This window comes from Coregonus clupeaformis, chromosome 12 (assembly GCF_020615455.1).
Source record: "Coregonus clupeaformis isolate EN_2021a chromosome 12, ASM2061545v1, whole genome shotgun sequence".
Lineage (NCBI taxonomy): Eukaryota > Metazoa > Chordata > Actinopteri > Salmoniformes > Salmonidae > Coregonus > Coregonus clupeaformis.
The window spans coordinates 1,177,843-1,190,325 of NC_059203.1; the positions used below are offsets into that span (position 1 = coordinate 1,177,843).

The following is a 12,483-nucleotide window of genomic DNA, read 5'->3' on the forward strand; positions in this document are numbered from 1 at the left end:
CACACACCACTGGCTTGGTGCGGGGAGCAGGTACGAGGCGTACCGGGCTGGCGACACGCACCACTGGTTTGGTGCGAGGAGCAGGGATGGGCCGTACTGGACTGGGAAGACGCACCACTGGCTTGGTGCGAGTCGCAGGGGCGGGCCGTACTGGACTGGGAACACGCACCACTGGCTTGGTGCGGGGAGCAGGTACGGGGCGTACCGGGCTGGCGACACGCACCACTGGTTTGGTGCGAGGAGCAGGCACGGGCCGTACCGGACTGGGAACACGCACCACTAGCTTGGTGCGAGACGCAGGCACGAGGTGTACCGGACTGGGAACTGTCGTTAGAGATCTCCGACTGTACCAGTCTTTTACTCTCCGTGCCCAGTCCTCCTCCAGTGAGGACTCCTCCTTGAGCCCCCACAAGTGCAGTGGTCGGGGCTCTTCTCTATCGATCCCCGACCACCCTTTTAGCCCCCCCAAAAAAATATTGGGGCTGTCTCTCGGGCTTCCTCCTCGGCCGGCACCTTCTGTGTTGCCGTTGCTCCTCTCTAACCCGGGCATCCTCTGTCTGTTCCCAAGGACGGCGATCCATCCCAGCCTGGATCTCCTCCCATGTCCAAGATCCCTTACCATCCAGGATCTCCTCCCATGTCCAGGATGTCCGCTCCTGGCCACGCTGCTTGGTCCTTGTTTGGTGGGATCTTCTGTCACGATCGTTGAGAGACGGGTCAGACCAAGGTGCAATAAACACAAAACAAAACAACAAACCAACGTAACGTGAAGTCCAAGGCTATACACAAAACAAGCCTAACACAGGAACAAGATCCCACAACTAAGGTAGGCAAACAGGCTACTTAAGTATGATCCCCAATCAGAGACAACGAGCGACAGCTGTCTCTGATTGGAAATCACACCCGGCCAAACATAGAAATACAATACCTAGAACATAAACATAGAATTTCTAGCATAGATTCTCACGCCCTGACCAAACCAACTAAAGACAACGGGCCTCTCAAGGCCAGGGCGTGACATCTGGTGGAAAGTCAAAATCGGCCTACCTGATCTCTTGCGCAAATAATCTACAGATGTGTCTGTCTGTCCGGAGCTCACTGGCGCAGAAACTCTGAGGGCCTTACAATGTTGCAAGTATGGTAGCACGATCGGGCTGGACCAAGTTAATAGTTGATACAATGTTTCAAGTTCCTTGCAGACAGGCCATGTGTAGCCAATGTGATTTATAGTTTCTTTTTTTTATCAGGATATTTTCAACATGTAGGCTGCAATGTTTTTATTTGTTGGTTTATGCATGCTATTTTTATATATTGGCAATGGCAATAGAAGTTACTTTTAGATTTGTATAATTTTCATTTAGATAGAATTTTGATTAACCACATGACATTGATTTTGAGATATGAAGACTTTTTATAAATGAAATGAAAATTTTCCATGGAAATGTGCATATGAAAATCATAACTCGTCATTTGCCTGATGCCGTGTGATTGGAGGAGAGTCTCATTTCATACAAGCACATTTTCGGCCACTTTCCCTCTCCTTGCCGCCACTCCTCGATTACCAGAGAGGACACAGGAGTTTAGCAAATCCAATTGACAAAAGGCCATACTTTTTTGTCTGTTTGTTTACTTCCTGAGTAGGCTTCCATGTTTGTCTGCTGTTTGCTAAGTATTAGCAGTCATTATGCCATTATCACCAATGAAATTGCAGTAAATGCTGCTGCCTCCCACCCTGCGTGCTTCGCAAACATTCGTCACCTAAAACTTTCTTGAATGGCTTCATATGCTAATGCAGCCCAACATTTGACTGAAGCCGTCAGAGATATAAACCAAACGTAGCGCTAAGGCTAGTACATTATCCGTTGCGTTCAGACCATATGTGCGTTGCCTTAGCATAATGGGGCTCCTGTTGCGTTGTGGTGGTTGGTGGCTTTCTCTGCACAGAGAAGAGGGGGCCCACAGCACTGCCGGGCTCGCCCCAGCTTTGTTGCCCTCTGGGGCTTGTTAAAATGCCAGGAGATAATTGCCCATTTCAGAAGCAAAGTTATTTTTTACCCCAGCCCCCTTTGAGATGGAGCCTCCCATCAGCAGCCACCACAGCCATTCATGAGGCATTGGAGCCACCACAAGGCTGCGTGGCCACCTTTTGTGATAATAATGACTCCTTTCAGTAGTCAACTCAGCTGACCGGGGGCCGCTGTGTTTTCCTAGCACAAGGTGGTGTGAGTGTAAAGTGTGTATAAAGGCTTTTGGGTTCGCTCCAAGAGGGGAGCTGTTTGTGCCTGGGTCTTTTGCTGAAGGAGGATGGTTTTTGATTGAGACCACATGACAGGCCCCATCCCTGGCAGAGTAGGCTACCTTTGGCACTCTTCACTGTCAACGTACTGTAGATGGGGTAATGATTGCATCTGAGTGTGGGTCATCCAAAATACATTATCACTTACCGAGGTGGGACTACACTTTGGTTGAGGCTTTGTGGGAACACACATACACACACACACACTCCAAATGGTCAAGGCTTTGGCCCAACACTGCTGTATCCATTGGATCCGTAGCTATATCATTGTGGACTCAAGACCACAACCATCCCCCTATTGCCTTCGCTCGCACAACAAACCATCCAACACAAGGAAAAATGAGTGATTGAGTGAGGTAATGATTTTATGTTTCTCTCTCTACCCCCTTCAGACCCTCCAATGTCCAAACTCCTCGTTCCTCCCAGCTCTGGACTGGAGGAGAGCGCTGGTGCTGTCGTTTAAGCTCTCTGTTTATTTTTATAAAAGTAGATGTTCGGAGAGAGAGCGTGTGAACAGAACCAGATGCTCAAGGTTCACTGGGATATCTAATTTTGTAGGCAGCTAGAAACGGCCCCTTTTCTTTTTCAATCTCGGGCTGCACAGTTCAGCACAATGGTTAACAGCTGTGGGAGACTGCATGAAGAAGGAGCTAAAGCAATTCCATACCACATTCAGTATTGACTTTCCTCATTAAAAAATGATTACATAAGTGTATGCTTTCCTTTCCCACTCTATCATACACAGTTCAGACAGTGTGGCAGAGAAAACGAAAGGGCTAAGAGTGGTTGGTTGGTGTGGGTTATCTGGTATGATGTGCTAGTTAGCTAGCTAGCGTGGACACACTGATCTGAAGGGCTAGCGAGCATCTGGGTTAGCATCTGCAGAGCACCCGCAGTCAGTGCTGCGCCTCCTGTTCCCCCTACCATGGCGCTCTGGCCCTCTCTCCCAAGGCCAGATGCACTCTCTGTATCAGTCCAAGGATATCCGATAAAGCTGTGCTGTGTGTGTATGTGCGCAACCAGAAGTATCTGCTGAACCTTGGGAAGCCATTAGTGTGTGTGCGTGTGTGTGTGTGTGTGTAAGGCTGAGCTATATCACTTCTTAATGAACTGCTTGTGTTTGACTACTGTTTGTTTGTTGTTGTTTTGAGCAGTTGTGTGTGTTATTTTAGAGGACCCTTGTCTGGAATTTTGAAAAGCCTTGATTATGTGTACCGTGGTTTGCCAGTTGTCATTTATAGAGCCTAATAATTGACTCGCCACACAATCTAAAGTCAGCACTAAACATTTATTTTTAGAGGCTTCCATGCCCCAAACATTTTGGTGGAAAGCAAAAACCATCCACTTTCTACGATTTGTTTCCATCTTTCTCTCTTTTGAATCTGTTTTTGTATTGCAGATAAGTCATTCGGTGGCTTACGTTTAACTCAGTGAAGCTCGAGGACAAGAGGTTGCATTCATCTCCCCTCACATGTCCACACACTGGATTCAATGGTCTACCAGACTGCATTAAGTTGGTAAAACAAAAAGAAAAAGGACCACGGAGGGGGTATAAAACATTGTGAGAGCCCCACTCTTGAAGGGAGGTTAAAAGGAAAGTAATACCCCCCCCCCTTCTTGGCACGGCCTCTGTTTAGTCTGTAGGTGCCAGGACAATTAGTTATGTTTATTACGAGGCCTGTCGGTAAATACATTAAATAGATTAGTGCGGCATTGGCTGAGCTCCACCGAGGGGGGCGTGGCCTCGTCAGTGACATCGAGAGAGAGAGAGAGAGAGAGAGAGAGAGAGAGAGAGAGAGAGAGAGAGAGAGAGGCCTGGCTATCCTCTTCCATCTGGGAGCCATCTGTGTTTTTCTGGCCTCCTCCACACTGGGGCTCACATATGTGGGAACACAAACACATGCCTGACATATGAAGGAGTGGAGAGAGAGAGAGACGAAAAACAGAGAACAGAGAAGGATAAGAAAGCAAAGTCACCAACAGACAAGAGCCGACTACTAGGGTGGAGGTAAAACACTTTGTCTCTGTTGCGTACTCAGTCTTTTTTTTTCTTGTGTGTATTTTGTGTGCTTTGTCTTGTGTGTATTTTGTGTGCTTTGTCTTTTGTGTGCTTTGTCTAGCCTAATTCCCGTCTGTCCAGATGGTGCATCATCCCCTCTTTGTAATCTTCTCCTCATCTCTTTATCTGCTGAAGGAAGAGAGGGATGCACATGGCTAACAGTTAGCTTAGCACTGGAAAACTGTTGCCTTTTGAGATCAATTCTGTCAGCTCAATGTTGGAAATGACTGTTTGTTGTGGTGTTGCGTCTGGTTTTGAATTGGAACACACACTGACACTGTAAATGTAAGACTACTTACCACTCGGACGTTGCTTCTTAGTTGCTTCTTACGTGTGGCAAAAGCTTTTAAGGTAAACAAAATGGATGCTTATATTGAGGTGAGGCTCAAGTCAATATACAGAGTCAGTGAAGGTTAAAGAAGGATATTGCTATCTTTCATGTTTTCCTTATGCCTAAAAGTTTACCTGGCAACACACTGTTAAGAGTAATATCCAGATAATGCTCTTATTGTTACCACTGTGTGCAAGCCTCACACTGTTCCATAGCGTACATACGTAGTATATTTATTATAGTGTAGGGCAAGCTAAATATTTTTCAAGTTGAGCTCTGCTGCTTCTTAGGGTGATGCGTGGCATGTTTTGAGGTGAGTGGACTCATCTCTTTGTATTTATGTTTGCTGGGGTGCAGGGAATGGAGAGAGAGGAATAGAGAGACAGACAGACAGAGAGAGAGACAGACATATAGACAGAGAGGGAACCTGACTAGTGTCAGCCAAGTAGAGCAGGACTCCACGCCTGTTGGGAGAAAGGACTGGGCAGGCTGGAGACAGGGAGTCTCGCGTCTGGAGGCCGGCTGGAAATTGTCACACTCTTGACAGCAGGAGCCGTGTGTGTGTGTGTGTGTGTGTGAGAGCGAGAGGTTCTGTCTACTCGTGAATTTTCAACAGTTTCAAAGTAGAATCATTTGTCAAAGTGGTTGATATAGGGGCAGCAGGTAGCCTAGCGGTTAAGAGCGTTGGGCGAGTAACCGGAAGGTTGCTGGTTCGAATCCCTGAACCAACTAAGTGAAACATCTGTCGATTTGCCCTTGAGCAAGGCACTAATTGCTCCTGTAAGTCACTCTGGATAAGAGCGTCTACTAAATTGTTTTTAAAAATCTATTATATTATGATGCAATGCAGTAGTTATCTTTTTTTTTAAACGTTCAAACATCTACATACATTACATTCTCTTAGCTTTTTATAATTTTAGAATAATTTATCCCTAGTTTATACTAGTGATGGGGGAAGAAATCCCAGCCTTAGTTTATACCAGTTATCTTGTGATCAGAAGTGGTCCCAATCACAACGATTTGCTCTCTAATCAACTGTTTCTCGCATGTCGTCTGTGTGGTGTGTTAGTGCTGTTGTGTGAGAGAGAGAGTGCTGTGTGTGTGTGTGTGTGTGTGTGTATGAGTGCTTGTGTATAATAATATGCCATTTAGCAGACGCTTTTATCCAAAGCGACTTACAGTCGTGCGTGCATAAAATTTTGTGTATGGGTGGTCCCGGGGATCGAACCCACTACCTTGGCGTTACAAGCACCGTGCTCTACCAGCTGAGCTACAGAGGACCACATGTATGTGTGTGTGTGTGTGTGTGTGTGTGTATGAGTAATGTGAATATGAGAGTGTAAGTTTGTGTGTGTGTGTGTGTGTGTGTGTGTGTGTGTGTGTGTGTGTGTGTGTGTGTGTGTGTGTGTGTGTGTGTGTGTGTGTGTGTGTGTGTGTGTGTGTGTGTGTGTGTGTGTGTGTGTGTGTGTGTGTGTGTGTGTGTGTGTGTGTGTGTGAATGCCCCATTGTCGTCGTCCTCCCCAAACCGGCTTTCTTGTGAGGCAGGGGTTTGGTAGGGTCGGCTCAGGGTAATGTCGTGTGCCCCAGCCTAGTGACCCAGAACTGCAGGCCTTTGTTCACTGTACTGGTTTGAAGATACTGTATGTGCCTCCTGTCTTGGAGAGGGGGTCTTGGGGGAGTGATGGTGCTAAACGGCTTGTTGGGCCCCTGAGAAATGGCCCTTAAGGCGTCCGCATGCTTCCCAGTGAAACAGTTCGGTAGAGTTTGTGCATATATTAGGACGACATTTTGTAACGTTTTTGTTAGTTTTGGACTTCAGTGAGGGTTTTTTCAGAATGTTCGGGCACACAAAAACATTTCTGGAGGCAAGCCCCTTCATTAGTGATTGGTCAACAGTAGGGATTCTTCAATAAAGTATTTGTTGTCATTCAACGAGAGACAAATTGTTTTCATGCACATGTTTTCATAGAAAAATTGCCAGACTAAGATCTCTTCTGCAAAAACTTCAAAATTAATGACAGATTTCTTGAATTATCTTAGATCAATTCTGACTATTTTGAGGAAGTGTATACAGGCTATGTTGTCTCAAGATGCCGCTTTATTCTTGTTTTTCAAGCGAAGGTCTTTTAACGGAGTATGCGTGCACACTTGTTCAGTTCGGCTAGGCGCCAGCCGAACTGAAGCATGCGGACGCCTTTAGTGTCAGTGGTGGTTGGCGAACCCTATCGTCGGTGGTCGTTTGAGTGTAGTGTATGTGCAGGTGTGTGAGAGAACGTAGTGTGCGTGTGTGTTTCCAGCCTTGGAGGGAGTTTGCTTTTGAACCATGATCTCTATCAGAACCCTAATCTCTATCAGAACCATGATCTCTATCAGAACCATAATCTCTATCAGAAACATGATTTCTATCAGGACCATGCACAGGGCCTACCCACAGAGACACAGAGGTACCCCCACCCCCCTTTCTCTCTATCTCTCTCTCGCTCTCTCGCTGTCTCTGTCTCTCTCTTTCCCTCTCTCTCTCTCTTTCCCTCTCTCTCTCTTTCCCTCTCTCTCTCGCTTTCCCTCTTCTCTCTCTCTCTCTTCTCTCTCCTCTCTCTCTCTCCTCTCTCTGTCTCTCTCTTTCCCTCCTCTCTCTCTCTCTCTCTCTCTCTCTCTCTCTCTCTCTCTCTCTCTCTCTCTCTCTCTCTCTCTCTCTCTCTCTCTCTCTCTGTCTCTCTCTCTCTCTCTCTTTCCCTCCTCTCTCTCTCTCTCTCTCTCTCTCTCTCTCTCTCTCTCTCTCTCTCTCTCTCTCTCTCTCTCTCTCTCTCTCTCTCTCTCTCTCTCTCTCTCTGTCTCTCTCAATTCAATTCAATTCAATTTAAGGGCTTTATTGGCATGGGAAACGTATGTTAACATTGCCAAAGCAAGTGAAGTAGATAGTAAACAAAAGTGAAATAAACAATAAATATTAACAGTAAACATTACACTCAGAAGTTTCAAAAGAATAAAGACATTTCAAATGTCATATTATGTATATATACAGTGTTGTAACAATGTGCAAATAGTTAAAGTACAAATGGGAAAATAAATAAACATAAATATGGGTTGTATTTACAATGGTGTTTGTTCTTCACTGGTTGCCCTTTTCTTGTGGCAACAGGTCACAAATCTTGCAGCTGTGATGGCACACTGTGGTTTTTCACCCAGTAGATAAGGGAGTTTATCAAAATTGGGTTTGTTTTCGAATTCTTTGTGGATCGCTGTAATCTGAGGGAAATATGTGTCTCTAATATGGTCATACATTTGGCAGGAGGTTAGGAAGTGCAGCTCAGTTTCCACCTCATTTTGTGGGCAGTGTGCACATAGCCTGTCTTCTCTTGAGAGCCAGGTCTGCCTACGGCGGCCTTTCTCAATAGCAAGGCTATGCTCACTGAGTCTGTACATAGTCAAAGCTTTCCTTAAGTTTGGGTCAGTCACAGTGGTCAGGTATTCTGCCACTGTGTACTCTCTGTTTAGGGCCAAATAGCATTCTAGTTTGCTCTGTTTTTTTGTTTGTTCTTTCCAATGTGTCAAGTAATTCTCTTTTTGTTTTCTCATGATTTGGTTGGGTCTAATTGTGTTGTTGTTGTTGTCCTGGGGCTGTGTGGGGTCTGTTTGTGTTTGTGAACAGAGGCCCAGGACAAGCTTACTTAGGGGACTCTTCTCCAAGTTTATCTCTCTGTAGGTGATGGCTTTGTTATGGAAGGTTTGGGAATCACTTCCTTTTAAGTGGTTATAGAATTTAACGGCTCTTTTCTGGATTTTGATAATTAGCGGGTATTGGCCTAATTCTGCTCTGCATGCATTATTTGGTGTTTTACGTTGTACACGGAGGATGTTTTTGCAGAATTCTGCATGCAGAGTCTCAATTTGGTGTTTGTCCCATTTTGTGAATTCTTGGTTGGTGAGCGGACCCCAGACCTCAGAACCATAAAGGGCAATGGGTTCTATAACTGATTCAAGTATTTTTAGCCAGATCCTAATTGGTATGTCAAATTTTATGTTCCTTTTGATGGCATAGAAGGCCCTTCTTGCCTTGTCTCTCAGATCGTTCACAGCTTTGTGGAAGTTACCTGTGGCGCTGATGTTTAGGCCGAGGTATGTATAGTTTTTTGTGTGCTCTAGGGCAACGGTGTCTAGATGGAATTTGTATTTGTGGTCCTGGCAACTGGACCTTTTTTGGAACACCATTATTTTTGTCTTACTGAGATTTACTGTCAGGGCCCAGGTCACTCTCTCTCTCTCTCGCTCTCTCTCTCTCCCCCCACCCCCCTTTCTCTCTATCTCTCTCTGGCTCTCTCGCTCTCTCTCTCTCCCCTCTCCCTCTCTCCCCCAACCTCTTTACCTCATGCCCCAACTACCTCTCTCTCTCAGGTCAGCACGTGCCTCCCCTCCCAGGTTTCTGTTTCACATTCCTCTCTGAGAGTGAGGGATGAGAGGGAGGGGGAAGGGGCGGCCATGTATGTCATTAATAATGGAGAGCAAACAAACTCTCCGGGGCCTCGGCTGTCCGTTTGTCTATTTTCCTGTCCTAAGCCGTGAGTTATGGCCCTGTGACTGACTGTACAGGGAAGGGAGACGCAGCGTCAGTAGTATGGAACATAGAAGAAGAATAATACACTCCCCACACACCAAGACACACACACTTAGAAACACACACATTGGAGACACACACACACATTCTTATGCACACAAATGCACCGAATCATGCATACACACACAAGATGGCGCCGACGGATAGGGCAGCTCTGCTTCTAGCTCCTAAGCAACTTTGCAACTTATTTTTGTGTTATTACATACAGCCGGAAATAACTTTGGGATATCAGAGTGGCGGTAACTCACCAGCAATACGACCAGGAATACGACTTTCCCGAATTGGATCCTTTGTTCGTACCCCCAAGGGCAATTGAACTGATTCCAGAGGCTGATCTAAAACACCACCGGCCGAGGAGAGGTATTCGGCGTGGACTTCTAGTCCGACTTAGGAGGCGCGCACACCATCCACCGCTTCCGAGTATATTACTCGCTAATGTTCAGTCTCTGGATAGAAGTAGACAAGCTCAAGGCGAGAATCTCCTTCCAGAGGGACATCAGGGATTGTAACATACTCTATTTCACGGAAACATGTCTCTCTCCAGGTATACTGTCTTCGTCCATACAGCCAGCTGGGTTCTCAGTACATCGCGCAGACAGGAAGAAAGAACTCTCCGGGAAGAAGAAAGAGGGGGTTGTGTGTTTCATGATTAACTACTCATGTTGTGATTGTGATAACATACAGAAACTCAAGTCCTTTTGTTCACCCGACCTAGAGTACCTCACAATCAAATGCTGACCGTATTACCTCCTAAGAGAATTATCTTTGGTTATAGTAACAGCTGTTTATATTCCCCCTCAAGCCGATACCACTACGGCCCTCAAATAACTACACTGGACTTTATGCAAACTGGAAACCACATATCCTGAGGCCGCATTTATTGTAGCTGGGGATTTTAACAAAGTACATTTGAGGAAAACGCTACCGAAGTTCTACCAACACATTGACTGTAGCACTTGCTCTGTGAAAATATTAGACCACTCCCCCGCCCTCCCTTCGGCAAATCTGATCACGACTCCATTTTGCTCCTCCCTTCCTATAGGCAGAAACTCAAACAGGAATACCCGTGCTAAGGACTATTCAACGCTGGTCTGACCAATAGGAATCCATGCTTCAAGATTGTTTTGGGTAGCCTCTGAGAATAACATCAACGAATACACGGATACGGTGACTGAGTTAATCAGGAAGTGTGTAGGAGATGTTGTACCCACTGTGACTATTAAAACCTACCCAAACCAGAAACCGTGGATAGATGGTAGCATTCGCCAAAACTGAAAGCGCGAATCACCGCATTTAACCATGGCAAGGTGACTGGGAATATGGCAGAATACAAACAGTGTAGTTATTCCCTCCGTACGGCAATCAAACAGGCAAAACGTCAGTATAGAGACAAAGTGGAGTCGCAATTCAACCTCTCAGACACGAGACGTATGTGGCAGGGTCTACAGACAATCATGGACTACAAAGGGAAAACAGCCACATCGCGGACACCGACGTCCTGCTTCCGGACAAGATAAACACCTTCTTCATCTGCTTTGAGGATAACACAGTGCTACCGATGCGGCCCGCAACCAAGGACTGTGGGCTCTCCTTCTCTGTGGCCGACGTGAGTAAGACATTTAAGCGTGTTAACCCTCGCAAGGCTGCCGGCCCAGACGGCATCCCTAGCCGCGTCCTCAGAGCATGCACAGACCAGCTGGCTGGAGTGTTTACGGACATATTCAATCTCTCTGCTGTCCCCACTTGCTTTAAGATGTCCACCATCGTTCCTGTACCCAAGAAAGCAAAGGTAACTGAACTAAATGACTATCGCCCCATAGCACTCACTTCTGTCATCATGAAGTCCTTTGAGAGGCTAGTTAAGGATCATATCACCTCTACCTTACCTGACACCCTAGACCCACTTCAATTTCTTACCGCCCCAATAGATCCACAGACGATGCAATCGCCATCGCACTGCACACTGCCCTATCCCATCTGGACAAGAGGAATACCTATGTAAGATTGCCTTTCATTGACTATTGCTCAGCATTCAACACCATAGTACCCTCCAAGCTCATCATTAAGCTCGGGGCCCTGGGTCTGAACCCCGCCCTGTGCAACTGGGTCCTGGACTTCCTGACGGGCCGTCCCCAGGTGGTGAAGGTAGGAATCAACACCTCCACTTTGCTGATCCTCAACACTGGGGCCCCACAAGGGTGCGTGCTCAGCCCCCTCCTGTACTCCCTGTTCACCCATGAGTGCATGGCCACGCACGCCTCCAACTCAATCATCAAGTTTGCAGACGACACAACAGTAGTAGGCCTGATTACCAACAATGACGAGGCCCTGGGAGTGTGGTGGCAGGAAAATAATCTCTCATTCAATGTCAACAAAACAAAGGAGCTGATTGTGGACTTCAGGAAACAGCAGAGGGTGCACCCCCCTATCCACATCGACGGGACCGCAGTGGAGAAGGTGGAAAGCTTCTATCTCAAGGCCATCAGTCTGTTAAATAGCCATCACTAGCACAATAGAGGCTGCTGCTGCCTATTGAAATCACTGGCCACTTTAAGAAATGGAACACTAGTCACTTTAATAATGTTTCCATATCTTGCATTACTCATCTCATATGTATATACTGTATTCTATAGTATTCTACTGTATCTTAGTCTACTGTATCTCTGTCATTGCTTGTCCATATATGTATATATTCTTAAATTCCATTCCTTACTTAGATTTGTGTGTATTGGGTATATGCTGTGAAATTGTTAGATATTACTTGTTAGATATTACTGCACTGTCGGAGCTAGAAGCACAAGCATTTCGCTACACCCGTAATAACATCTGCTAAACACGTCTATGTGACAAATACAATTTGATTTGATTTAATGGAACACTAGTCACTTTAATCATGTTTAAATATTTTTTGCTTTACTCATCTCATATGTATATACTGTATTCTATTCTACTGTATTTTAGTCTATGCCACTCCGACATTGCTCGTCCTAATATTTATATATTTCTTAATTCCATTCTTTTACTTTTAGATTTGTGTATTGTTGTGAATTGTTAGATATTACTGCACTGTTGGAGCTAGAAACATAAGCATTTCGCTACACCCGCAATAACATCTGCTAAACGTGTGTATGTGACCAATACAATTTGATTTGATTTGATCCCAAGCTCATCTCACTCACTTTCTA

At 45.8% G+C, this 12,483-nt stretch overlaps 1 protein-coding gene across 3 annotated transcripts in view; it reads left to right on the forward strand.

Moving 5' to 3' along the window:
- Positions 1–12,483, forward strand: part of LOC121577988 (protein CBFA2T2-like) — a 71,017-nt gene that overhangs the window by 14,002 nt on the left and 44,532 nt on the right. Inside the window, exon 1 of one of the 3 annotated variants that reach the window (XM_045223659.1) lies at positions 4,079–4,304. The exons of the other annotated variants lie outside the window; for them this stretch is intronic. The gene's annotated coding sequence lies outside the window, so the exon portion shown is untranslated. Of the gene's footprint in view, positions 1–4,078; positions 4,305–12,483 lie in introns of those variants that run through there. 3 annotated transcript variants of the gene reach the window in all.